Genomic DNA, 27,508 nt, shown 5'->3' with positions numbered 1-27,508 from the left:
TTGGCAAGGCAATGCGCTACGCTCTCTCTTTTTCTGTCACTCTTTCTCACCCTTCCTCTCTCTCTCTTTCTTCCTCCCTCAAGCACTTCTCTGTCTCTCTATTCCCCCTTTCTTCCTCACACTCTCCCCCTCATGTCCTCTCCCTCTCTCTCTCTCTCTCTCTGTAGCCTTCAGCTGTGTGTGATTGTTGCTCCACAGCTGTGAAGCTGACATATGCACCAATCATTACATAACTCACCCGGAATCATGGAACACTCCACAACGCATTCCTAACTCTCTGCTAACACTTCCTCATCCCTCCTTCCTTCCTAACTCAGCTCTCTCTTGCTGTCTCTTGTTCTCTTTTTCTTTCTCTTTCTCTCCCTCTTTCTCTCTCTCTCTCTCCCACTATTTCTCTCTCTCTCTTGTTTATCCTCAAAGACCAGTCAGCCTGCAGATTCTATCTTCTTCTAAGAAGAAGACTACAGGGACCGCTAATTTGAAACAGACTGTCTTTGCCTGATGAGAATAACAACAGTGAAAAAGTGACTCTGCTTAGGCCTACGTATGATGTTTGGTTACACTGTAAAACATTTCCTTTAAAATGTACAGTAACTTATTGGCCGAAATTACAGTACCAAGTGAGTTACTATAATCTCATTCACAGTACTAATTACAATTACAGCATATTACTGTAATTATCTAGTGACATATTACCCATTGTTCTTTGTAAGTCTTCATGTTTACATTTTGGTCATTTAGTGTGCATTCTTGTTTAGCAACTTAGAGTCGGTGCTTTCAGCCAAGCACATATCAGTCATAGGAAGTGAAACGTTTCTGTAACCATTACTGAGAATGCTGTTGTAGTTAAGGATACATTGGTCTTCAGAATAACTGTAATTACAACAAGATATCTTATGATATACAGTACCAGTCAAAATTTTTGGACACACCTACTCATTCCAGGGTTTTTCTTTATTTTTACTATTTTCTACATTGCAGAATAATAGTGAAGACATCAAAACTATGAAATAACAGATATGGAATCATGTAGGAACCAAAAAAGTGTCAAACAAATCAAAATATATTTTATATTTGAGATTCTTCAAAGTGGCCATCCTTTGCCTTGATGACAGCTTTGCATACTCTTGGCATTCTCTCAACCAGCTTCATGAGGTAGTGACCTGGAATGCATTTCAATTAACAGATGTGCCTTGTTAAAAGTTAATTAGTGGAATTTCTTTCCTTCTTAATGCATTTGAGCCAATCAGTTCTGTTATGACAAGGTAGGGGTGGTATACAGAAGATAGCCCTATTTGGTAAAAGACCAAGTCCATATTATGGCAAGAACAGCTCAAATAAGCAAAGAAAAATGACAGTCCATCATTACTTTAAGATATGAAGGTCAGTCAATCTGGAAAAATTCAAGAACTTTTAAAGTTTCTTTAAGTGCAACTGCAAAAACCATCAAGCGCTATGATGAACTGGCTCTCATGAGGACCGCCACAGGAAAGGAAGACCCAGAGTTACTTCTGCTGCAGAGGATAAGTTCATTAGAGTTAAGTACACCTCAGATTGCAGCCCAAATAAATGCTTCAAAAGTTCAAGTAACCGACACATCTCAACATTAATTGTTCATGAATCAGGCCTTCATGGTTGAATCGCTGCAACGAAACCACTACTAAAATACACTGTGACGGATCAGCTCGTCCGAAACACCCTAACACTGGACGGAGGCATGAAATTACCAGACCAGAGGCAGTGGTTGTGGTTCCTTTTCTTTTGTATTGTCACTAAACGGGTTTTCTTTCGCCCGACAAAATAAGCCCAGTACAAGGTAGGGTCCAATGCTGAAACAACAGTGTAAAAAGAATAAACATAAACTAAGCAGCTGACCAAAAGGCTGTGGCCAAAAAGAGAAGACAAAACAACAAACGGCTCCCCTTGTCTTTAGACTATCGTCTACACATCATATTTACATGGGGAATGCTTCCCTCTATCTATAGCCTGCCTTGTTTAACATAAAGCCAAGGTGCATCAGATGAAGACGCTTTCTCTGAGGTAGGAAAGTCGGAAGTCCTCACAGGTCCCCGTGTCTGATCCCAATTCATCCCCAGCTCTTCTTCTAGCACACCTATACAGTCGTGGCCAAAGGTTTTGAGAATGACACAAATATTAATTTCCACAAAGTTTGCTGATTCAGTGTCTTTAGATATTTTTGTCAGATGTTACTATGGAATACTGAAGTATAATTACAAGCATTTCATAAGCGTCAAAGGCTTTTATTGACAATGACATGAAGTTGATGCAGAGAGTCAATATTTGCAGTGTTGACCCTTCTTTTTCAAGACCTCTGCAATCCGCCCTGGCATGCTGTCAATTAACTTCTAGGCCACATCCTGACTGATGGCAGCCCATTCTTGCATGATCAATGCTTGGAGTTTGTCAGAATTTGTGGGTTTTTGTTTGTCTACCCACCTCTTGAGGATTGACCACAAGTTCTCAATGGGATTAAGGTCTGGGGAGTTTACTGGCCATGGACCCAAAATATCGAGGCTTTGTTCCCCGAGCCACTTAGTTATCACTTTTGCCTTATGGCAAGGTGCTCCATCATGCTGGAAATGGCATTGTTCGTCACCAAACTGTTCCTGGATGGGTGGGAGAAGTTGCTCTCGGAGGATGTGTTGGTACCATTCTTTATTCATGGCTGTGTTCTTAGGCAATATTGTGAGTGAGCCCACTCCCTTGGCTGAGAAGCAACACCACACATGAATGGTCTCAGGATGCTTTACTGTTGGCATGACACAGGACTGATGGTAGTGCTCACCTTGTCTTCTCCGGACAAGCTTTTTTCCGGATGCCCCAAACATTCAGAAAGGGGATTCATCAGAGAAAATGACTTTACCCCAGTCCTCAGCAGTCCAATCCCTGTACCTTTTGCAGAATATCAGTCTGTCCCTGATGTTTTTCCTGGAGAGAAGTGGCTTCTTTGCTGCCCTTCTTGACACCAGGCCATCCTCCAAAAGTCTTCGCCTCACTGTGCGTGCAGATGCATTCACACCTGCCTGCTGCCATTCCTGAGCAAGCTCTGTACTGGTGGTGCCCCGAACCCACAGCTGAATCAACTTTAGGAGACGGTCCTGGCGCTTGCTGGATTTTCTTGGGCGCCCTGAAGCCTTCTTCACAACAATTGAACCGCTCTCCTTGAAGTTCTTGATGATCCGATAAATGGTTGATTTAGGTGCAATCTTACTGGCAGCAATGTCCTTGCCTGTGAAGCCCTTTTTGTGCAAATCAATGATTACGGCATGTGTTTCCTTGCAGGTAACCATGATTGACAGAGGAAGAACAATGATTCCAAGCACCACCCTCCTTTTGAAGCTTCCAGTCTGTTATTCGAACTCAATCAGCATGACAGAGTGATCTCTAGCCTTGTCCTCAACAACACTCACACCTGTGTTAACGAGAGAATCACTGACATGATGTCAGCTGGTCCTTTAGTGGCAGGGCTGAAATGCAGTAGAAATGTTTTTGGGGGATTCAGTTCATTTGCATGGCAAAGAGGGACTTTGCAATTAATTGCAATTCATCTGATCACTCTTCATAACATTCTGGAGTATATGCAAATTGCCATCATACAAACTGAGGTAGCAGACTTTGTGAAAATTAATATTTGTGTCATTCTCAAAACCTTTGGCCAAGACTGTATAGAGGGAGACACCAAGCCAATTAGTGGGCCCAGGTGTGTACTAATTGGCTTTACACTGAGTACCTATCCCCTGAGGAGGGTGCTGTTGTGTCGTCTTCCTCCGGCTGGTCACTGAACCCTCACAACACCAATAAGAAGAAGAGACTTGCTTGGGCCAAGCAATTTTGCATCTATAAGATATTAGGTTCAGTATTTCTTCTCAAGTGAAAAAATGTGTATGAAAAGGAGTCTTCTCTCTAGTTACAGCACTAGCACAGTAGGCCTACTAGCTTTTAACACCATTTCTTCTGGCAAACATTCAGTCCTATGATTCAAGGTCATTCAGGCTCCTGGAAATCCACAATCATACCACACACATTCCTAACACATTCCTTTCCTTGTGAAAACTAGACATAACAAAATCTTGGATTTCATTTCTGTGCAACAGAATACACACCATGTTTTCACTGTGTGATCCTATGGCCCAGCGGCTGTCTAAGACCCTGTCTTGCTGTGTCCCCCCTGACTGTCTAAGACCCTGTCTTGCTGTGCCCCCCCCTGACTGTCTAAGACCCTGTCTTGCTGTGTCCCCCCTGGCTGTCTAAGACCCTGTCATGCTGTGTCCCCCCTGACTGTCTAAGACCCTGTCTTGCTGTGTCCCCCCTGACTGTCTAAGACCCTGTCTTGCTGTGCCCCCCCCTGACTGTCTAAGACCCTGTCTTGCTGTGTCCCCCCTGACTGTCTAAGACTCTGTCATGCTGTGTCCCCCCTGGCTGTCTAAGACCCTGTCTTTCTGTGTCCCCCCTGGCTGTCTAAGACCCTGTCTTTCTGTGTCCCCCCTGGCTGTCTAAGACTCTGTCATGCTGTGTCCCCCCTCACTGTCTAAGACCCTGTCTTTCTGTATCCCCCCTGGCTGTCTAAGACCCTGTCTTGCTGTGTCCCCCCTGACTGTCTAAGACCCTGTCTTTCTGTGTCCCCCCTGGCTGTCTAAGACCCTGTCTTTCTGTGTCCCCCCCTGGCTGTCTAAGACCCTGTCTTGCTGTGTCCCCCCTGACTGTCTAAGACCCTGTCTTTCTGTGTTCCCCCTGGCTGTCTAAGACCCTGTCTTTCTGTGTTCCCCCTGGCTGTCTAAGACCCTGTCTTTCTGTGTCCCCCCTGACTGTCTAAGACCCTGTCTTGCTGTGTCCCCCCTGACTGTCTAAGACCCTGTCTTTCTGTGTCCCCCCTGGCTGTCTAAGACCCTGTCTTTCTGTGTTCCCCCTGACACTCTGTGGCTGTCATGTGCGTGGGCGCACGTACGTACGTGTGTGTGTGCGTGCGTGTGCATGCACGGTGTGTGTGTTGTGTGTGCACCTATATGCATGGTGTGTGTGTGTGTTCCCCTCTTATTGTCTACATGGCCAGAGATGATCCAGCATTGACACGTATTTGTCAATGAGTGTCTTGCCCAGAGGCAGGAAGGCTGGGTAATTACTTTGATACACATCTAATTCAAATGCCAATAAAGCTATCTATCTGGAGCATGGTATTACACACCGGCCTGGAGAGAGAGAGAGCGAGAGAGAGAGAGAGAGAGAGAGAGAGAGAGAGAGAGAGAGAGAGAGAGAGAGAGAGAGGGTGAAAGAGAGAGAGAGCAAGAGAGGAGGGGGTAGAGAGAGAGGGAGAGAAATAGGGGGAGAGAGAGCGAGAGAGAGAGTGTGAAGGAGAGAGAGAGGAAGAAGGAGAGAGAGAGAGAGAGAAAGAGAGAGAGGGGCTAAGGAGGCATCTGTGATTCCTATCAGGGGGAGGAGGGTATAGTCATGACCCTGTAGCAGGGGGTAAACACATAGTTTACACTCCAGGGTTAGACAACTTCTTGGCAGCATGGTGGCTTGGAAGCCCAAGGCAGCCAATAGGCCTGCAGTATCTCTGTGAGAATAGTAGCAATGCGCAACAGGAAAACCATAGGCATACCTGTACACTACATCTCATACTGACCTCTCACTGACAGAAAAACAAAGAACAGATGTGGCAGAGAAGTCCTTTGTCCCAAAGTCATATTGACACGATAAGTGCTTACTTACTGTGGGCTCAAGTAGAGCATAGATTATATGTGGCAAAAATGTTGTGTAAAGAACCTACAGAGGAAAGGTACAAGGGCATCACTCTGCCCTTACAGGTGCATTTAAAGACTGACTCCAGTCTCTGTCATCTATAATCTGTCAAACAGACACATACTGCAGGATGAAAAGCTGTCTGCAGAAAAACCCTGTTTCACACACATGGTGTCCCTCTGGGGCTGTTTAGGAAGGGTTCATGTTCAGTATGTTGCAGATAGAAAATGGCATAGAGCTGCTAAAAGTCCCTATTCTATATGTCAGAGACTCATATCTGTTATACACAATACATTTCTATAACTTCCTGTCCTGAAAAGGTATTTACTGATCCTCAACACAGGGGCCCCACAAGGGTGCGTGCTCAGCCCCCTCCTGTACTCCCTGTTCACCCATGACTGCGTGGCCACGCACGCCTCCAACTCAATCATCAAGTTTACAGATTAAACAATAGTAGTAGGCCTGATTACCAACAATGACGAGACAGTCTACAAGGAGGAGGGCCTTGGGAGAGTGGTGCCAGTAAATAACCTCTCACTCAACATCAACAAAATAAAGGAGCTGATTGTGTACTTCAGTAAACAGCAGAGGGAGCAGGCCCCTATTCACATCGACAGGACCACAGTGGAGAAGGTGGAAAGCTTCAAGTTCCTCGGCGTACACATCACTGACACACCATGCAATAGGGCCTCTTCAACCTCAGGAGGCTGAAGAAATTTGGCTTGGTCTCTAAAGCCCTCACAAACTTTTACAGACGCACAATTGAGAGCATCCTGTCGGGCAGTATCACCACCTGGTACGGCAACTGCACCACCTGCAACCCAACGCATCACCGGGGGCAATCTACCTGCCCTCCAGGACACCTACAGCACCCGATGTCACAGGAAGGACAAAAAGATCATAAAGGACATCAACCACCCGAGCCATTGCCTGTACACCCCGCTATCATCCAGAAGGTGAGGTCCGAGAGACTGAAAAACAGCTTTTATCTTAAGGCCATCAGACTGTTAAATAGCCATCACTAGCCGGCTTCCACCCGGTTATGCAACCCTGCACCATAGAGGCTGCTGCCCTATATACATAGGCTTGGAATCACTGCTCACTTTAATAATGGAACACTAGTCAATTTAATAATGTTTAAATTATGTTTATATACTGCTTTACTCATCTCATATGTACTGTATCCACTTCTCACTTTAATGTACTATTCTACTGTATTTGGGTCAATGCCACTCCGTCATTGCTCAATCTAATATTTATATATTTCTTAATTCCATTATTTTACTTTTAGATTTGTGTGTATTGTTGTGAACCAATTTTAGATACTTCTGCACTGTTAGAATCAACTGTACTTTGGAGCTAGGAACATAAGCATTTCGCTACACAATCTGCTAAATATGAGTGTGTGGCCAATACAATTTTATTTGATTTGAGTAGCTTGTCTTCTCTCTCTCTACCTCTAGGGGGATGTGTTGAGCTGCAGCCCCTGTGGATAGACACGGCACCACAGTAGAGGTGCTGGTGGTGGCCGGTTGTTTTAACTCCACTGGGGCACCAGGCCTGATGGTGGTGGTCGGTTGTTTTAACTCCACTGGGGCACAAGGCCTGATGGTGATGGTGGCCTGTTGTTTTAACTCCACTGGGGCACCAGGCCTGATGGTGATGGTGGACTGTTGTTTTAACTCCACTGGAGCACCAGGCCTGATGGTGGTGGCCTGTTGTTTTAACTCCACTGGAGCACCAGGCCTGATGGTGATGGTGGCCAGTTGTTTTAACTCCACTGGAGCACCAGGCCTGATGGTGATGGTGGCCTGTTGTTTTAACTCCACTGGAGCACCAGGCCTGATGGTGATGGTGGCCTGTTGTTTTAACTCCACTGGAGCACCAGGCCTGATGATGGTGGCCGGTTGTTTTAACTCCACTGGAACGCCAGGCCTGATGGTGATGGTGGCCTGTTGTTTTAACTCAACTGGAGCACCAGGCCTGATGGTGATGGTGGCCTGTTGTTTTAACTCCACTGGAGCACCAGGCCTGATGGTGATGGTGGCCTGTTGTTTTAACTCCACTGGAGCACCAGGCCTGATGGTGGTGGCCGGTTGTTTTAACTCCACTGGAGCACCAGGCCTGATGGTGATGGTGGCCTGTTGTTTTAACTCCACTGGAGCACCAGGCCTGATGGTGATGGTGGCCTGTTGTTTTAACTCCACTGGAGCACCAGGCCTGATGGTGATGGTGGCCTGTTGTTTTAACTCCACTGGAGCACCAGGCCTGATGGTGGTGGCCGGTTGTTTTAACTCCACTGGAGCACCAGGCCTGATGGTGATGGTGGCCTGTTGTTTTAACTCCACTGGAGCACCAGGCCTGATGGTGGTGGCCGGTTGTTTTAACTCCACTGGAGCACCAGGCCTGATGGTGATGGTGGCCTGTTGTTTTAACTCCACTGGAGCACCAGGCCTGATGGTGGTGGTGGCCTGTTGTTTTAACTCCACTGGAGCACCAGGCCTGATGGTGTTGGTGGCCGATTGCTTTAACTCCACTGGAGCACCAGGCCTGATGGTGATGGTGGCCTGTTGTTTTAACTCCACTAGAGCACCAGGCCTGATCATAGAGCTGATCAAAGGAGAAAGGCAACACACATCTCCCTAAAGGCTGATGGTGACATATTTATCTACAAAAGCACCTTATAGTTTTTATGAGAGCAATGATTAAAAATATAATTTAATAATTATGCATAACCAGCATAATCATGTTGTTGTGTTGGAAATGAGGCGCCTCATTTCTAAGTGTATCTTTTCCCCAACCACATTTAAAAACAGAGTTAAAATAGGAGAGTCTATCTAGTGTATATGACCACTGTATCGCTCCCTGCCTCCATGGGCTGCTGTGTTTTATAGTGATTTAGTGCTCAGTCAGACAGTGGTAGCGGACAGTGTGTGTGTGTACTGGTTGGGTGAGGATGAGAGAAGTTGAGAGGAGAAGAGGAGGAGGAGACCTTGAGCGTGCTCCAGTCTGCCTTGTCTATGAGGGAGAAGGAGTGTGTGAACACATACTCAGCTAGGCAGTAAACAGTCCACTTAGAGACTCTTGTAGCCAGAGGATCCTAAACAACTCCTACACGGTGGTCAAGGTATGCCTGTTTGTATGTGTGTGTGTGCGTACATCATGCGTGCGTGCATATACGTGCCTGTACTGTATGCGTGTGTATGTGTGTGTGTTTGTGTGAGACAACTCTGTATCTCTAAGAACAGTAAAGACCCTTCAACACTCCTCAGTCCCCCCCGATGCCTCAGATCCCACCGCTGAAAGGGGGATGGTTAAAGGCTATCTCGGCCTGTGGAGAGGGGGAGAGACTGAAAGGAAGAGGTTGGATGTGGCTTTGGAGACAGCTGATTTCTCAAGGCCCAGGGGTGGCCTGTTACACTCTGACACAGGGATTGGAGATGACTGGAGAGTCGGTTGGTACTAAAAGACTGACTGACAGGTTCTCTCTCTGCATTACCATTTGACTTTGACTTCCAAGACACTATAGGCAGTCCTCTTCTCTGTGTGTCTACTTTCTAAGATATATCAAATAACATGTGCTGAATGCTAATAACTATAGGTGTGAGGCCTGATGTCTTTGACCTTGCTGGGGGGTAACAGATAGAAATATCCCTACCTTATTAAACTTCCCAACATTTAAAAAGTCCTGTGTTTAAGCTATAAATAGACCTAAATGTAAATCCTAGTTTGAAACAGCCGTTACAGGATTAGTGTGTGGCAAGACAACATGAAATGTGTTTTTACTCTGTGAGGAGAAAGCAGAAGAACTGCACGTTATTGTGTTATTGAATAGCTTTCAAGATGACAGCAAGAGACAGCTAAGTGACTGACTGACAGGTGACAGCAAGAGACAGCTAAGGGACTGACTGACAGGTGACAGCAAGAGACAGCTAAGTGACTGACTGACAGGTGACAGCAAGAGACAGCTAAGTGACTGACTGACAGGTGACAGCAAGAGACAGCTAAGGGACTGACTGCCATGTGAAAGCAAGAGGCAGCTAAGGGACTGACAGCAAGAGACAGCAAGAGACAGCTAAGGGACTGACTGCCATGTGAAAGCAAGAGACAGCTAAGTGACTGACTGACAGGTGACAGCAAGAGACAGCTAAGTGACTGACTGACAGGTGACAGCAAGAGACAGCTAAGGGACTGACTGACAGGTGACAGCAAGAGACAGCTAAGTGACTGACTGACAGGTGACAGCAAGAGACAGCTAAGGGACTGACAGCAAGAGACAGCAAGAGACAGCTAAGGGACTGACTGCCATGTGAAAGCAAGAGACAGCTAAGTGACTGACTGACAGGTGACAGCAAGAGACAGCTAAGGGACTGACTGCCATGTGAAAGCAACAGGCAGCTAAGGGACTGACTGACAGGTGACAGCAAGAGACAGCTAAGTGACTGACTGACAGGTGACAGCAAGAGACAGCTAAGTGACTGACTGACAGGTGACAGCAAGAGACAGCTAAGGGACTGACTGCCATGTGAAAGCAACAGGCAGCTAAGGGACTGACTGCCATGTGAAAGCAAGAGACAGCTAAGTGACTGACTGACAGGTGACAGCAAGAGACAGCTAAGTGACTGACTGACAGGTGACAGCAAGAGACAGCTAAGGGACTGACTGACAGGTGACAGCAAGAGACAGCTAAGGGACTGACTGACAGGTGACAGCAAGAGACAGCTAAGTGACTGACTGACAGGTGACAGCAAGAGACAGCTAAGGGACTGACTGCCATGTGAAAGCAAGAGACAGCTAAGGGACTGACTGACAGATGACAGCAAGAGACAGCTAAGGGACTGACTGCCATGTGAAAGCAAGAGACAGCTAAGGGACTGACTGACAGGTGACAGCAAGAGACAGCTAAGGGACTGACTGACAGGTGACAGCAAGAGACAGCTAAGGGACTGACTGACAGGTGACAGCAAGAGACAGCTAAGTGACTGACTGACAGGTGACAGCAAGAGACAGCTAAGGGACTGACTGACAGGTGACAGCAAGAGACAGCTAAGTGACTGACTGACAGGTGACAGCAAGAGACAGCTAAGGGACTGACAGAAGACAGCAAGAGACAGCTAAGGGACTGACTGACAGGTGACAGCAAGAGACAGCTAAGGGACTGACTGACAGGTGACAGCAAGAGACAGCTAAGGGACTGACAGAAGACAGCAAGAGACAGCTAAGGGATTGACTGATAGATCCTGCACCTGTAATGCAATACAGGATGAGATCTGTAATCCCACACACACACACGTGTGCGCAAGCACACACACGCACAGCTACTCCACACCCCCACGCCCCCCGTCTACCACACACACTGTAGATAAACTGACAGGCATAACCTAATATCCTTCACTACAGTACTCCATAAGCAAGCCTCCCCTACCAGGCCCTGTTGTAATGACATCCTGTAAATGCCCAGGCAGGCAGCTGCATCAACAGGCCCTAAAGAGGGATCCATCATCTACACATATTGTAGTCTGGGAGCGATGAAGCCTTTTTAAAACTCAGATACACTACACGTTTCTATTACTTCCTGTGCAGGAAAATTCTCAGCTACAAAAAAAGTGATTCAGTTACGATCCTACATTTGCAAGCAGCTACAGTAGCGAATTGTAGATGCATTATAAGCAACAACAGCACTAGAAAATACTACAGAACTCGGGCACCTATAACTGCATATAACAATGTGTGCTGGGAGTCGGGATGCAAGTACAGGGAGTGAATATCTAATAAATAAACGGAACATAATACAAAACAAGAAACACTAACAACACACAGACATGAAACAGAAACAATAACGCCTGGGGAAGGAACCAAAGGGAGTGACATAAATAGGGCAGGTAATCAAGGAGGTGATGGAGTCCATGTGATTGTCATTAGGCGCTGATGCGCGTGGCGATGGTGACAGATGTGCACAATAATCAGCAGCCTGGTGACCTAGAGGCCGGAGAGGGAGCACACGTGACACTGCAATATCAATATAGCTTTCAATTCTGTTGTTATGTCTACTCCTGCTATCCCGCTCCAGCACTCGACATCACCGGGTTACTAACCAACGGTCCTGGCAACCCATCACTACGCACACCTGGCAATCGTCATTACGCACACCTGTGCCCTATCATCAGTCACACCTGGACTTCATTACTACCATTGCAGACGCTTCTCTTGTTTTGTATCGTTCCATGTTTGTTGTTAATAAACTCACTAACTCCACCTGCTTCCTGCGTCTATGTTACACCTGTGCATTTCAAACCTCAAAATCAGCAACCCACTAGGCACACACTGGTTTAAGCAACGTTGTTTCCACATGGAACCAACATGGAATAGATGTTGTCTTTAGGCGCTAACAAGATGGTGCCGACAGCAGGGGCGAAAATCTGATAACTTTGGAGGGGACAATTACATGACATTTTCTCAAGAGCAATTCCTGAGGGGGACACCAAAAGTAGTGCTGTAACACATAGCCTACATTGTAATATGGTAAATGTATATTGAGGAACCAAAGAAATAAGGTGTTTGCCATACTCCTAACTACCGGTACCCAAAACTACACAACTAATCACAACAGCAATACCATTGCCTTTAACAAATCTTAGTTCAGTCACCAGTTTAAGTTGAGAGTGGGGGTATCCATGGCATTTTCCAATTATGTTCCTATTTTACAAGTCAAAAAAATTGAGAACCTTTCATAATGTTGCCAAACAAAGACTCAACAAACTTACCTGAGACTCCCTGTCTCTGCCAGTCTGTCCCTGCATATCTGTCCCCAACTCTGCTGTCTGTGTGCCATCTGTTGCCTGCTCTGCCCAATGACATCATTGTGAAACATTTCCATTAGAATTTCATTTCTTTCTTATGAACATTTTATCAACTAGTCTTTGAGATATTAGGCTACTAGGGTTCTTACTATGCGTTTTGGTGTATTGAAAAATACTCTGATGTCCGTCTTTTATTTTTCTGCCATTTTTCTACCTGGCTGGCTGGCTGGCTACACACACACACAGTTTATAGGTTATGTACAGTAGGAGATGGGCTTCTATCATCTTCAATCATTCTATTTGGGTTTCGATCTAAAAGGTAGCTAGCAAATGTGAAACGGATTAAAATGACAAGAGTTGACAGCTGTATGAGTTCACCATTTACACAACATATGCTGCAACCTTTTGTAATTTTAATAGTTTGTTTCATATTGGCTGGCTTCCAACAATAGCTGAATTTGCAAAGCTAGTGAGCACCAATTCCGTTTCAGTGGTGTTTGCTATAATCTTTGCTACCCGGGTTAAATAAAGGTGAAATAAAATAAATAAATAAAAGTTCCCAAGCGACAATTTAGCTTTTGCAACAAGACCATTAAATATATTTAAGACAATGGTAGAAGAGAGTGTAGTTCTGTTCAGTTTGGACTTCAGTTTATCGCTAACCTTATCACAGGGACTTTGAAGCACTAACTTACATCATCTGCATGCTGATCTTGGAATAAATTGACGATAGCAAAGATTCCATCTTTGACGACGCCACATAAATGGAATAGGTACTAGCTAGCTTAATAGTTAATATTTGCGTGCTAGCTCTGCATATTCAGCTAGTGTATGTGCGCGATTGACTGGATGAACCTCACGTCAGTTACGTGCATTGAGTGCCTTTCAGACAGTAGACACGACCCCTCTGTTACCTTGCCAACTAAGGAACTGGCAGTGGATCAAACCATTGTGAGGCAAAGGGTGGGGGGGTTGCAATCTTTTGAAACTTAAAAACGCGCTATTAAGTGTCTATAATCAGCACAATTGCTTTCGCTGCGTATTATTAATATTATTTAAGTTACATAGTTATGTTTCAGTGATATATTGGGGGGGACAAATCATATTTTTCCCAAGATGGGGGGATCGTGTGTCCCCCGTCCCCCCCGGGATTTCCGCCCCTGGCCGACAGACATGCTCGCCCTGTTTCTAGCTCCAAACCAACTTTGCAGTTTTTGGTTTTATTGTGTTATTTCTTACATTATTTGCTCAGAATGTTTCTTGTATTATTACCTACAGACGGAAATAACTTTGGGACATTATATCAGCGGTCACTCACCAGAAATTCTAGCAGAAATTCAACTTCCCTGACCTGGATCCTTTAGAACCGCCAGAGGCAGCTCTATTCATCCCGGAGGCTGCACCAAAACGCCGAAGCTGGAGAAGAGGTAGAAGGAGTGGGGCCCTAGTCAGACTCAGGTGGCGTGCACTTGCTGACGTTTAGTCCATGGACAATAAAGTAGATGAGCTCAGGGTGAGGATCTCATTCCAGAGAGACATCAGGGACTATAACATACTCTGTTTCACGAAACCATGGCTCTCTCCGGATATATTGTCCCTGTTTCGGTGACCATATTACCGCAACACCAGCGGTCAGGAGTCATGAAGGCTGTCAAATTCCACGCAACCGCCTAGTCAAGGAAATTAGGCTTCTCCAAGCTCTGATGCTGCTGATGGTCATTAGTAGCCTAACAAACTTGCTAACTGTCTGTTACTCAGCACTCTATTGTCCCTCTGATCTAGGGTTGCAAAGGGTCAGAAACAGGGTCAGAAGCTAAGCCCTGGAATTTGGGGAATTTTGCTTAAATTCATCAAAAAGGTTAGTTTATAACAGTGAACCTTTTTTGTGGGATACACAAGGCAATTCTAGGTCTTGTGGCATATTTTGGTTAAACTATCGTCAATTCAATGGAATTGCAACCCTCTGCATTCTTCCATCACATGTACAGCTAATTCTCAAGATCTTGCACACTAATGAGATGCTATTAAGCCCACACTACTACACTGTCTGAGCCAAGGACTACATGCTTTCTGGTAAGTTTGATTACAATACTGGGTGGGGTGAATATATTTTCTATGACATACATTATTTTTTGTTAACTAGTAAATAGTAGCCTACAGAAAAGTGTTTAAATCATTTCTAACTTGTTAACAATTTCTGCTAGTTAGTTTTTGCTACCCTGTGGGTTTTAGCTTGCTTGAGCCTACTAACTGAGGAGTGTTCATTCACCTGTTTCCATACAGGTTTAATTTAAAAACATTTATCTTACAAAGGAGTTGTTTAATCTAACTGCTTAACTATTTATCTGTACATGGAATTGTATTTGCTGTTTTTTACTAATTTTTTTCTAATATTTACAGGAAAATGCCACAGGCATTGTAGAAGGAAAAGCTGTGTACATTTGCAAATACTGTTCCAAATCATATGTGAAGAATGCAACAAAGATGTAGAATCATCTGGCCAAGTGCAAAAGTTCCCTCAGCGCTCACAACAAGCAACCTCTGACAAAAGTCCCTCTACTTCTATTCGAGGTGAAAATAATGAATCAGACACCTTATCGATAGCAACAGCTTATGGTCCTCCTGGAATCAGACCATTTTTTGACTCAATGGAGGAACGTAGTCAGAGAAATGCTGATGAATGTCTTGCTCGAGCTGTGTATGCAACTGGTTCACCTCTGATGCTCACAGGCAATGTGTATCGAAAACATAACGTTAACTTTCACTGCTATGCGGATGACACACAGCTGTACATTTCGATGAAACATGCCGAAGCCCCAAAATTGCCCTCACTGGAAGCCTGTGTTTCAGACATAAGGAAGTGGATGGCTGCAAATGTTCTACTTTTAAACTCGGACAAAACAGAGATGCTTGTTCTAGGTCCCAAGAAACAAAGAGATCTTCTGTTGAATCTGACAATTAATATTGATGGTTGTACAGTCGTCTGAAATAAAACTGTGAACGACCTCGGCATTACTCTGGACCCTGATCTCTCTTTTGACAAACATATCAAGACTGTTTCAAGGACAGCTTTCTTCCATCTACGTAACATTACAAAAATCTGAAATGTTCTGTCCAAAAATGATGCAGAAAAATTCATCCATGATTTTGTCACTTCTAGGTTAGACTACTGCAATGCTCTACTTTCAGGCTACCCGGATAAAGCACTAAATGAACTTCAGTTAGTGCTAAATATGGCTGCTAGAATCTTGACTAGAACCAAAACATTTGATCATATTACTCCAGTGCTAGCCTCTCTACACTGGCTTCCTGTTAAGGCAAGGGCTGATTTCAAGGTTTTACTGCTAACCTACAAAGCATTACATGGGCTTGCTCCTACCTATCTCTCCGATTTGGTCCTGCCGTACATACCTACACGTACGCTACGGTCACAAGATGCAGGCCTCCTAATTGTCCCTAGAATTTCTAAGCAAACAGCTGGAGTCAGGGCATTTTCCTATAGAGCTCCATTTTTATGGAATGGTCTGCCTACCCATGTGAGAGACTCATCTCTTCAGTAGGTCCTATGATTGAGTGTAGTCTGGCCCAGGAGTGTGAAGGTGAATGGAAAGGCACTGGAGCAACGAACCGCCCTTGCTGTCTCTGCCTAGCCGGTTCCTCTCTCTCCACTGGGATTCTCTGCCTCTAACCTTATTACAGGGACTGAGCCACTGGCTTACTGGTGCTCTTCCATGCCGTCCCTAGGAGGGGTGCGTCACTTGAGTGGGTTGAGTCACTGACGTGGTCTTCCTGTCTGGGTTGGTGCCCCCCCCCTTGGTTTGTGCCGTGGCAGAGATTTTTGTGGGCTATACTCGGCCTTGTGTCAGGATGGTAAGTTGGTGGTTCAAACTTTCCCTCTAGTGGTGTGGGGGCTGTGCTTTGGCAAAGTGGGTGGGGTTATATCCTGCCTGTTTGGCCCTGTCCGGGAGTATCATCAGATGGGGCCACAGTGTCTCCTGACCCCTCCTGTCTCAGCCTCCAGTATTTATGCTGCAGTAGTTTATGTGTTGGGGGGCTAGGGTCAGTCTGTTTTATCTGGAGTATTTCTCCTGTCTTATCCGGTGTCCTGTGTGGATATAAGTATGCTCTCTCTAATTCTATCTTTCTTTCATTCTCTCTCTCGGAGGACCTGAGCCCTAGGACCATGCCTCAGGACTACCCGGCATGACTCCTTGCTGTCCTCAGTCCACCTGGCCGTGCTGTTGCTCCAGTTTCAACTGTTCTGCCTGCGGCTATGGAACCCTGACATGTTCACCAGACGTGCTACCTGTCCCAGACCTACTGTTTTCAACTCTCTAGAGACAGCAGGAGCGGTAGAGATAGTCTCAATGATCGGCTATGAAAAGCCAACTGAGATTTACTCCTGAGGTGCTGACCTGTTGCACCCTCGACAACTACTGTGATTACTATTATTTGACCATGCTGGTCATTTATGAACATTTGAACATCTTGGCCTTGTTCTGTTATAATCTCCACCCGGCACAGCCAGAAGACGACTGGCCACCCCTCATAGCCTGGTTCCTCTCTAGGTTTCTTCCTAGGTTTTGGCCTTTCTAGGGTTTTTTTCCTAGCCACCGTGCTTCGACACCTGCATTGCTTGCTGTTTGGGGTTTTAGGCTGGGTTTCTGTACAGCACTTTGAGATATCAGCTGATGTAAGAAGGGCTTTATAATTAAATTTGATTTGATTTGAAGAGATTTCTGAATGTTCTTCACCCAGCATACACCCCTCCAACCAGACATACTTTATCTACTCATTTGCTGGATGCAGAGTTCAACAGAGTTCAAGTGAAGGTCAAGCAAATCATAAGAAAGCAGACTGTATTGTAATCATCTCTGATGGGTGGTCGAATGTTCATGGGCAAGGAATAATTAACTACATCATCTCCACCCCTCAACCAGTATTCTACAAGAGCACAGACACAAGGGACAATAGACACACTGATCTCTACTGTACATTGCAGATGAGCTGAAGGCAGTCTTCAATGACCTTGGACCACAGAAGGTATTTGCACTGGTGACAGAATGCTGCGAACATGAAACCCATTGGCTGTGCTGCTCATGCACTGAATCTGCTCCTCAAGGACATCATGGCACTGAAAACAATGGATACACTCTACAAGAGAGCCAAGGAAATGGTTAGGTATGTGAAGGGTCATCAATCTACGTCACCAAGCAAAGTGAGAAGAATAAGAGCACCACATTGAAGCTGCCCAGCAACACCCATTGGGGTGGTGTTGTCATCATGTTTGACTGTCTCCTGGAGGGGGAGGAGTCTCTCCAAGAAATGACCATATCACATTCTGCCGATATGGACAACCCCATCGAGAGGATCCTCCTGGATGACGTATTTTGGTAGAGAGTGGTAAGCAGCCTGAAACTCCTGAAACCTATAGCAGTAGCCATTGCACAGATTGAGGGAGACAATGCCATCCTGTCTGATGTACACACTCTACTTGCAGATGTAAGAGAAAAAATCCATACTGCCCTGCCCACTGTAGCTACAAGCAGAGGACAATGCAGTTCTGATATACAATCACAAAGCGTGACGACTTCTGCCTGAAACCCATACACGCTGCAGAGTACATTAAAGCAGGAAGCACCAGTGACTCGGCATATAAAAAAGTGGTCAGATGAAGCAGATGCAAAACTACAGGACTGTTTTGCTATCACAGACTGGAACATATTCCGGAATTCTTCCGATTGCATTTAGGAGTACACCACATCAGTCACTGGCTTTATCAATAAGTGTTTCGAGGACGTCGTCCCCACAGTGACTGTACATACATATCCCAACCAGAAGCCATGGATTACAGGTAACATCCGCACTGAGCTAAAGGGTAGAGCTGCCGCTTTCAAGGTGCGGGACTCTAACCCTGATGCTTATAAGAAATCCTGCTATGCCTTCCGACGAACCATCAAACAGGCAAAGCGCCAATACAGGGCTAAGATTGAATCATACTACACCGGCTCCAACGCTCGTCTTATGTGGCAGGGCTTGCAAACTATTACAAACTACAAAGGGAACAACAGCTGCGAGCCAGTAACATGAGCCAACCAGACGAGCTAAACCACTTCTATGCTCGCTTCGAGGAAAGCAAATCTGAGGCATGCAAGAGAGCATCAGCCATTCCGTACGACTGTGTGATCATGCTCTCCGTAGCAGACTTGAGTAAGACCTTTTAACAGGTCAACATTCACAAGGCCGCGGGGCCAGATGGATTATCAGGACTTGTGCTTCGGGCATGTGCTGACCAACTGGCAAGTGACTTCACTAACATTTCCAACATGTCCCTGATTGAGTCTGTAATACCAACAGGTTTCAAGCAGACCACCATAGTCCCTGTGCCTAAGAACACTAAGACAACCTGCCTAAATGACTACAGACCCGTAGCACTCACGTCCATAGCCATGAAGTGCTTTGAAAGGCTGGTAATGGATCACATCAACACCATTATCCCAGAAACTCTAGACCCACTCCAATTTGCATACCGCCCAAACAGATCCACAGATGACGCAATCTCTATTGCACTCCACACTGCCCTTTCCCACCTGGACAAAAGGATCACCTACGTGAGAATGCTATTCATTGACTACAGCTCAGCGTTCAACACCATAGTGCCCACTAAGCTCATCACTAAGCCAAGGATCTTGGGACTAAACACCTCCTTCTACAACTGGATCCTGGATAACCTGACGGGCCGCCCCCAGGTGGTGAGGGTAGGTAGCAACACATCTGCCACACTGATCCTCAACACTGGAGCCCCTCAGAGGTGCGTGCTCAGTCCCCTCCTGTACTCCCTGTTCACCCACGGCTGCGTGGCCAGGTATAACTCCAACACCATCATTAAGTTTGCAGACGAGACAACAGTGGTAGGCTTGATCACCGACAACGACGAGACAGCCAATAGGGAGGAGGTCAGAGACCTGGCAGGGTGGTGCCAGAATAACAACATATTCATCAACGTAACCAAGACTAAGGAGATGATTGTGGACTACAGGAAAAGGAGGACTGAGCACGCCCCCATTCTCATCGACGGGGCTGTAGTGGAGCAGGTTAAGAGCTTCAAGTTCCTTGGTGTCCACACCACCAACAAACTAGAATAGTCCAAACACACCAAGACAGTCGTAAAGAGGGCACGACAAAGCCTATTCCCCCTCAGGAGACTGAGAAGATTTGGCAAGGGTCCCCAGATCCTCAAAAAGTTCTAAAGCTGCACCATTGAGAGCATCCTGACTGGTTGCATCACCGCCTGGTATGGCAACTGCTCGGCATCTGACCGTAAGGCGCTACAGAGGGTATTGTGTACGGTCCAGTACATCACTGAGACCAAGCTTCCTGCCATCCAGGACCTATATACTACAAAGGTGTCAGAGGAAGGCCCAAAATATTGTCAAAGACTCCAGTCACCCAAGTCATAGACTGTTCTCTCTGCTACTGCACGGTGCTCCACGTCTAGGAGCAAAAGGCTCCTTAACAGCTTCTACCCCCAAGCCATAAGACTGCTAAAAAATGTATCAAATGGCCACCAGGACTATTTACATTGACCCCCCTTTGTTTTTACACTGCTGCTACTTGCTGTTCATTATCTATGCATTGTCACTTTACCCCTACCTACATGTACAAATTACCTTGACTAACCTGTACCCCCGCACATTGACTCGGTAGCGGTACCCCCTGTATATAGCCTTGTTATTGTTATTTTATTGTGTTATTTTATTTACATCAGTTTATTTGGTAAATATTTTCTTAACTCTTTCTTGAACTTCATTGTTGGTTAAGGGCTTGTAAGTAAGCATTTCATGGCAAGGTCAACACCTGTTTTATTTGGCGCATGTGACAAATAAAGTTTGATTTGATCGATGACCTCCACTGGTTTATAAGTTTTAAAAAATGATGTAACCAATTGGATGGCTGAAATGTGACCATTCAGACCACCATGGCTATGAGACCCTTTTGAAGCCTGGTAAAGCCTGGTTGAAGCCTGGTGCGGCAGGTAGCCTAGTGGTTAGAGCATTGGACTAGTAACCTAAAGGATGATTAAATCCCCGAGCTGACAAGGTAAATATCTGTCGTTTTTTCCCTGAACAAGGCCGTTAACCCACTGTTCCTAGGCCGTCATTGAAAATAAGAATTTGTTCTTAACTGACTTGCCTTGTTAAATAAAGGTAAAAAATAAAATGCATGGAAATCCCAGGTGCAGAGAGCAGATACTTCCCAGGTGAAACTTCTCAAGTTACAGCTGTGCAGAGAGACAGGCAAGACATGTTCTTGAGTTTCACATGAACAGGACTTGGCACCCTGCTAAGTGGCATGCTGGAGCAGAGGTGATTATCATGGTGGATTGCCTGTAGAGCAGCTAATCATACACACCTTTCTCTCTGTAATTGACTATGGTGACTTGTTGCATATGCATGCAGCCTCCTCTGTCTTACAGTGACTGGACTCTGTTTATCATACAGTGAGGGAAAAAAGTATTTGATCCCCTGCTGATTTTGTACGTTTGCCGACTGACAAAGAAATGATCAGTCTATAATTTTAATGGTAGGTTTATTTGAACAGTGAGAGACAGAATAACAACAAAAAAATCCAGAAAAACTCATGTCAACATTTTTATAAAATGATTTGCATTTTAATGAGGGAAATAAGTATTTGACCCCTCTGCAAAACATGACTTAGTACTTGGTGGCAAAACCCTTGTTGGCAATCACAGAGGTCAGACGTTTCTTGTAGTTGGCCACCAGGTTTGCACACATCTCAGGAGGGATTTTGTCCCACTCCTCTTTGCAGATCTTCTCCAAGTCATTAAGGTTTCGAGGCTGACGTTTGGCAACTCGAACCTTCAGCTCCCTCCACAGATTTTCTATGGGATTAAGGTCTGGAGACTGGCTAGGCCACTCCAGGACCTTAATGTGCTTCTTCTTGAGCCACTCCTTTGTTGCCTTGGCCGTGTGTTTTGGGTCATTGTCATGCTGGAATACCCCTTCACGACCCATTTTCAATGCCCTGGCTGAGGGAAGGAGGTTCTCACCCAAGATTTGACGGTACATGGCCCCGTCCATCGTCCCTTTGATGCGGTGAAGTTGTCCTGTCCCCTTAGCAGAAAAACATCCCCAAAGCATAATGTTTCCAACTCCATCTTTAACGGTGGGGATGGTGTTCTTGGGGTCATAGGCAGCATTCCTCCTCCTCCAAACACGGCGAGTTGAGTTGATGCCAAAGAGCTCCATTTGGGTCTCATCTGACCACAACACTTTCACCCAGTTGTCCTCTGAATCATTCAGATGTTCATTGGCAAACTTCAGACGGGCATGTATATGTATTCTTGAGCAGGGTGACCTTGCGGGCGCTGCAGGATTTCAGTCCTTCACGGCGTAGTGTCTTACCATTTGTTTTTTTGGTGACTATGGTCCCAGCTGCCTTGAGATCATTGACAAGATCCTCCCGTGTAGTTATGGGCTGATTCCTCACCGTTCTCATGATCATTGCAACTCCACGAGGTGAGATCTTGCATGGAGCCCCAGGCCGAGGGAGATTGACAGTTCTTTTGTGTTTCTTCCATTTGCGAATAATCACACCAACTGTTGTCACCTTCTCACCAAGCTGCTTGGCGATGGTCTTGTAGCCCATTCCAGCCTTGTGTAGGCCTACAATCTTGTCCCTGACATCCTTGGAGAGCTTTTTGGTCTTGGCCATGGTGGCGAGTTTGGAATCTGATTGATTGATTGCTTCTGTTGACAGGTGTCTTTTATACAGGTAACAAGCTGAGATTAAGAGCACCCCCTTTAAAAGTGTGCTCCTAATCTCAGCTCGTTACCTATATAAAAAACACCTGGGAGCCAGAAATCTTTCTGATTGAGAGGGGGTCAAATACTTATTTCCCTCATTAAAATGCAAATCAATTTCTAACATTTTTGACATGCGTTTTTCTGGATTTTTGTTGTTGTTATTTTGTCTCTCACTGTTCAAATAAACCTACCATTAAAATTATAGACTGATCATTTCTTTGTCAGTGGGCAAACGTACAAAATCAGCAGGCGATCAAATACTTTTTTCCCTCACTGTACATCCTTGCGTTTTATTACAAATGCAAAGTCACTCACCCACCATTGCACCTTATTCCAAATGGTGGGTTGAACCTCACTTTATATGCGCAGAAAGTAACATTTGTATGTGTTCATCTGCAAAGCCCTTCTGGGTAAACTCCCTCTTTACCTCCGAAGTCTGGTCTCCTTCACCACCAGCAGTTACCATACCCAGTCTGCTAGATGGTTGCTACTTAAAGTCCCCAGTTCATTTACAGTATTAGGCAAGACTGCCTTCTCATATTATGCACCCAAGGATTGGAATAGTCTACAACCCTCACTGAATGAATTTATATTTTTGATGGGAGACTCTGTTACAGAGGAGTATAAATGCTTTTTTTGAATTGTATTGTATTGTATTGCACGTTTTAATTCTCAAATATATTGATTGTTGCTGCCTTCTTTGCCAGGTCTCCCTTGAAAAAGAGAGTTTGGGTCTCAATGGGCTTTTCCTGGTTAAATAAAGGTTAAATTAAAATTAAATAAAACACCTTTACACACATCTCTGCACTAAAACAGACTGCTACCTATTGAATTTCACTCCACTGGCCCGAAAGTCCTTACTCCTTTATATTTGTTTAATGTTAGACCCTGTTAGACCCTGTCAGATCCTGTTTTAATGTATTGTATTGATTTTCCAGCAGAAGACCCTATATAACCCCCCTGCCTAATACTCCCAGCCAGTCCCAGTGCAGAATAACCAATAGCCAGAAGAAGAGTGAGACTCCAACACAGAGAGCCCTCTGTCTGATCCTATAGCCAGGAGCAGAGTAGGGCTCCAACACAGAGAGCCCTCTGTCTGATCCTATAGCCAGAAGAAGAGTGAGACTCCAACACAGAGAGCCCTCTGTCTGATCCTATAGCCAGGAGCAGAGTAGAGCTCCAACACAGAGAGCCCTCTGTCTGATCCTATAGCCAGGAGCAGAGTAGAGCTCCAACACAGAGAGCCCTCTGCCTGATCCTATAGCCAGGAGCAGAGTAGGGCTCCAACACAGAGAGCCCTCTGTCTGATCCTATAGCCAGAAGCAGAGTAGAGTTCCAACACAGAGAGCCCTCTGTCTGATCCTATAGCCAGGAGCAGAGTAGGGCTCCAACACAGAGAGCCCTCTGTCTGATCCTATAGCCAGGAGCAGAGTAGGGCTCCAACACAGAGAGCCCTCTGTCTGATCCTATAGCCAGAAGAAGAGTGAGACTCCAACACAGAGAGCCCTCTGTCTGATCCTATAGCCAGGAGCAGAGTAGAGCTCCAACACAGAGAGCCCTCTGTCTGATCCTATAGCCAGGAGCAGAGTAGAGCTCCAACACAGAGAGCCCTCTGCCTGATCCTATAGCCAGGAGCAGAGTAGGGCTCCAACACAGAGAGCCCTCTGTCTGATCCTATAGCCAGAAGCAGAGTAGGGTTCCAACACAGAGAGCCCCCTGTCTGATCCTATAGCCAGGAGCAGAGTAGGGCTCCAACACAGAGAGCCCTCTGTCTGATCCTATAGCCAGGAGCAGAGTAGGGCTCCAACACAGAGAGCCCTCTGTCTGATCTTAGAGCCAGAAGAAGAGTGAGACTCCAACACAGAGAGCCTCTGCCTGATCCTATAGCCAGGAGCAGAGTAGGGCTCCAACACAGAGAGCCCTCTGTCTGATCCTAGAGCCAGAAGAAGAGTGAGACTCCAACACAGAGAGCCCTCTGTCTGATCCTATAGCCAGAAGAAGAGTGAGACTCCAACACAGAGAGCCCTCTGCCTGATCCTATAGCCAGGAGCAGAGTAGGGCTCCAACACAGAGAGCCCTCTGTCTGATCCTAGAGCCAGGAGCAGAGTAGGGCTCCAACACAGAGAGCCCTCTGTCTGATCCTATAGCCAGGAGCAGACTGGGCTCCAACACAGAGAGCCCTCTGTCTGATCCTATAGCCAGGAGCAGAGTAGGGCTCCAACACAGAGAGCCCTCTGTCTGATCCTATAGCCAGGAGCAGAGTAGGGCTCCAACACAGAGAGCCCTCTGTCTGATCCTAGAGCCAGGAGCAGAGTAGGGCTCCAACACAGAGAGCCCTCTGTCTGATCCTATAGCCAGGAGCAGACTGGGCTCCAACACAGAGAGCCCTCTGTCTGATCCTATAGCCAGGAGCAGAGTAGGGCTCCAACACAGAGAGCCCTCTGTCTGATCCTATAGCCAGGAGCAGAGTAGGGCTCCAACACAGAGAGCCCCCTGTCTGATCCTATAGGGGCTCGGAGGTAAAAGGAGAGAAAGGAGATCACAGATCCAGTTTCTGGAGTCCCATACCTAGCCTGACCCTATTCATTCATTACAGACACTCAAGAGTGTACAGCTACATAGTGTGTGTGTGTGTGTGTGTGTGTGTGTGTGTGTGTGTGTGTGTGTGTGTGTGTGTGTGTGTGTGTGTGTGTGTGTGTGTGTGTGAGTTGGGCGATAATTGAAATAAATACAGCAATAAATAAATCAGCAATAAATGTGTTTTTGGGGAGGTGTGTGAGTGTGTGCGCGTGTGTGCCGTGACAGGAATCAAAGCAGATTAATTAATGCCAGCCCATTTCCACTGCCCTTGATGTTAGCCCAAAGCAGGGAATAATCGTGCACCAAAACAGGAAACATCAGACATATCGCTGTCTTCCGTTTTTCCTTGATGTCCAATGAAACAAAGAAACTGAAAAAACTGTTCAATACAGTGTTGATGTGTCCAAATGAGCATTGTTGTTCACCACTGTGCCAAGCCCCTAGGCTAGGATTGACACGGAGACAGACAGACTGAAAAATATTACATCACAATAGGTTTCATGGTAAACAATACAAAATAAGTGTAGTGAAACTAGGCTCTATTAAAGGTAATCACTGACTCACACATCATCTGTTATTGTCTGATGCTCTATTAAACTCCATTCAAGTGTCTTACAACTATAACCAATGACATGTCACTACCTACAGTACATCTCCCACCCCTATCCCACCAATGACACGTCACTAGCTACAGTACAACTCCCACCCCTATCCCACCAATGACACGTCACCAGCTACAGTACAACTCCCATCCATATCCCACCAATGACACATCACTAACTACAGTACATCTCCCACCCCTGTCCCACCAATGACACGTCACTAGCTACAGTACAACTCCCATCCCTATCCCACCAATGACACGTCACTAGCTACAGAACAACTCCCACCCCTATCCCACCAATGACACGTCACTAGCTACAGTACAACTCCCACCCCTATCCCACCAATGACACGTCACTAGCTACAGTACAACTCCCACCCCTATCCCACCAATGACACGTCACTAGCTACAGTACATCTCCCACCCCTATCCCACCAATGACACATCACTAGCTACAGTACATCTCCCATCGCTATCCCACCAATGACACGTCACTAGCTACAGTACATCTCCCACCCCTATCCCACCAATGACACGTCACTAGCTACAGTACAACTCCCACCCCTATCCCACCAATGACACGTCACTAGCTACAGTACAACTCCCACCCCTATCCCACCAATGACACATCACTAGCTACAGTACATCTCCCACCCCTATCCCACCAATGACACGTCACTAGCTACAGTACAACTCCCATCCCTATCCCACCAATGACACGTCACTAGCTACAGTACATCTCCCACCCCTATCCCACCAATGACACATCACTAGCTACAGTACATCTCCCACCCCTATCCCACCAATGACACGTCACTAGCTACAGTACATCTCCCATCCCTATCCCACCAATGACACGTCACTAGCTACAGTACATCTCCCACCCCTATCCCACTAATGACACGTCACTAGCTACAGTACAACTCCCATCCCTATCCCACCAATGACACGTCACTAGCTACAGTACAACTCCCATCCCTATCCCACCAATGACACGTCACTAGCTACAGTACATCTCCCACCCCTATCCCACCAATGACACGTCACTAGCTACAGTACAACTCCCATCCATATCCCACCAATGACACATCACTAACTACAGTACATCTCCCACCCCTGTCCCACCAATGACACGTCACTAGCTACAGTACAACTCCCATCCCTATCCCACCAATGACACGTCACTAGCTACAGTACATCTCCCACCCCTATCCCACCAATGACACGTCACTAGCTACAGTACATCTCCCACCCCTATCCCACCAATGACACATCACTAGCTACAGTACATCTCCCACCCCTATCCCACCAATGACACGTCACTAGCTACAGTACAACTCCCACCCCTATCCCACCAATGACACGTCACTAGCTACAGTACATCTCCCACCCCTATCCCACCAATGACACATCACTAGCTACAGTACATCTCCCATCCCTATCCCACCAATGACACGTCACTAGCTACAGTACATCTCCCACCCCTATCCCACCAATGACACATCACTAGCTACAGTACATCTCCCACCCCTATCCCACCAATGACACGTCACTAGCTACAGTACATCTCCCACCCCTATCCCACCAATGACACATCACTAGCTACAGTACATCTCCCACCCCTATCCCACCAATGACACATCACTAGCTACAGTACATCTCCCATCCCTATCCCACCAATGACACGTCACTAGCTACAGTACAACTCCCACCCCTATCCCACCAATGACACGTCACTAGCTACAGTACATCTCCCATCCCTATCCCACCAATGACACATCACTAGCTACAGTACATCTCCCACCCCTATCCCACCAATGACACATCACTAGCTACAGTACATCTCCCACCCCTATCCCACCAATGACACGTCACTAGCTCCAGTACATCTCCCATCCCTATCCCACCAATGACACATCACTAGCTACAGTACATCT

The 27,508-nt window shown here is 46.1% G+C and overlaps 1 protein-coding gene across 1 annotated transcript in view; it reads right to left on the bottom strand.

Moving 5' to 3' along the window:
• Positions 1-27,508, bottom strand: part of LOC115152931 (extracellular serine/threonine protein kinase FAM20C-like) — a 182,807-nt gene that overhangs the window by 25,712 nt on the left and 129,587 nt on the right. The window lies entirely within an intron of this gene.

The sequence above is a fragment of the Salmo trutta genome, chromosome 18 (genome assembly GCF_901001165.1).
Source record: "Salmo trutta chromosome 18, fSalTru1.1, whole genome shotgun sequence".
Taxonomy (NCBI): domain Eukaryota; kingdom Metazoa; phylum Chordata; class Actinopteri; order Salmoniformes; family Salmonidae; genus Salmo; species Salmo trutta.
The sequence above is the reverse complement of the archived record's forward strand: the minus strand, read 5'-3'. Positions and strand labels throughout refer to the sequence as shown.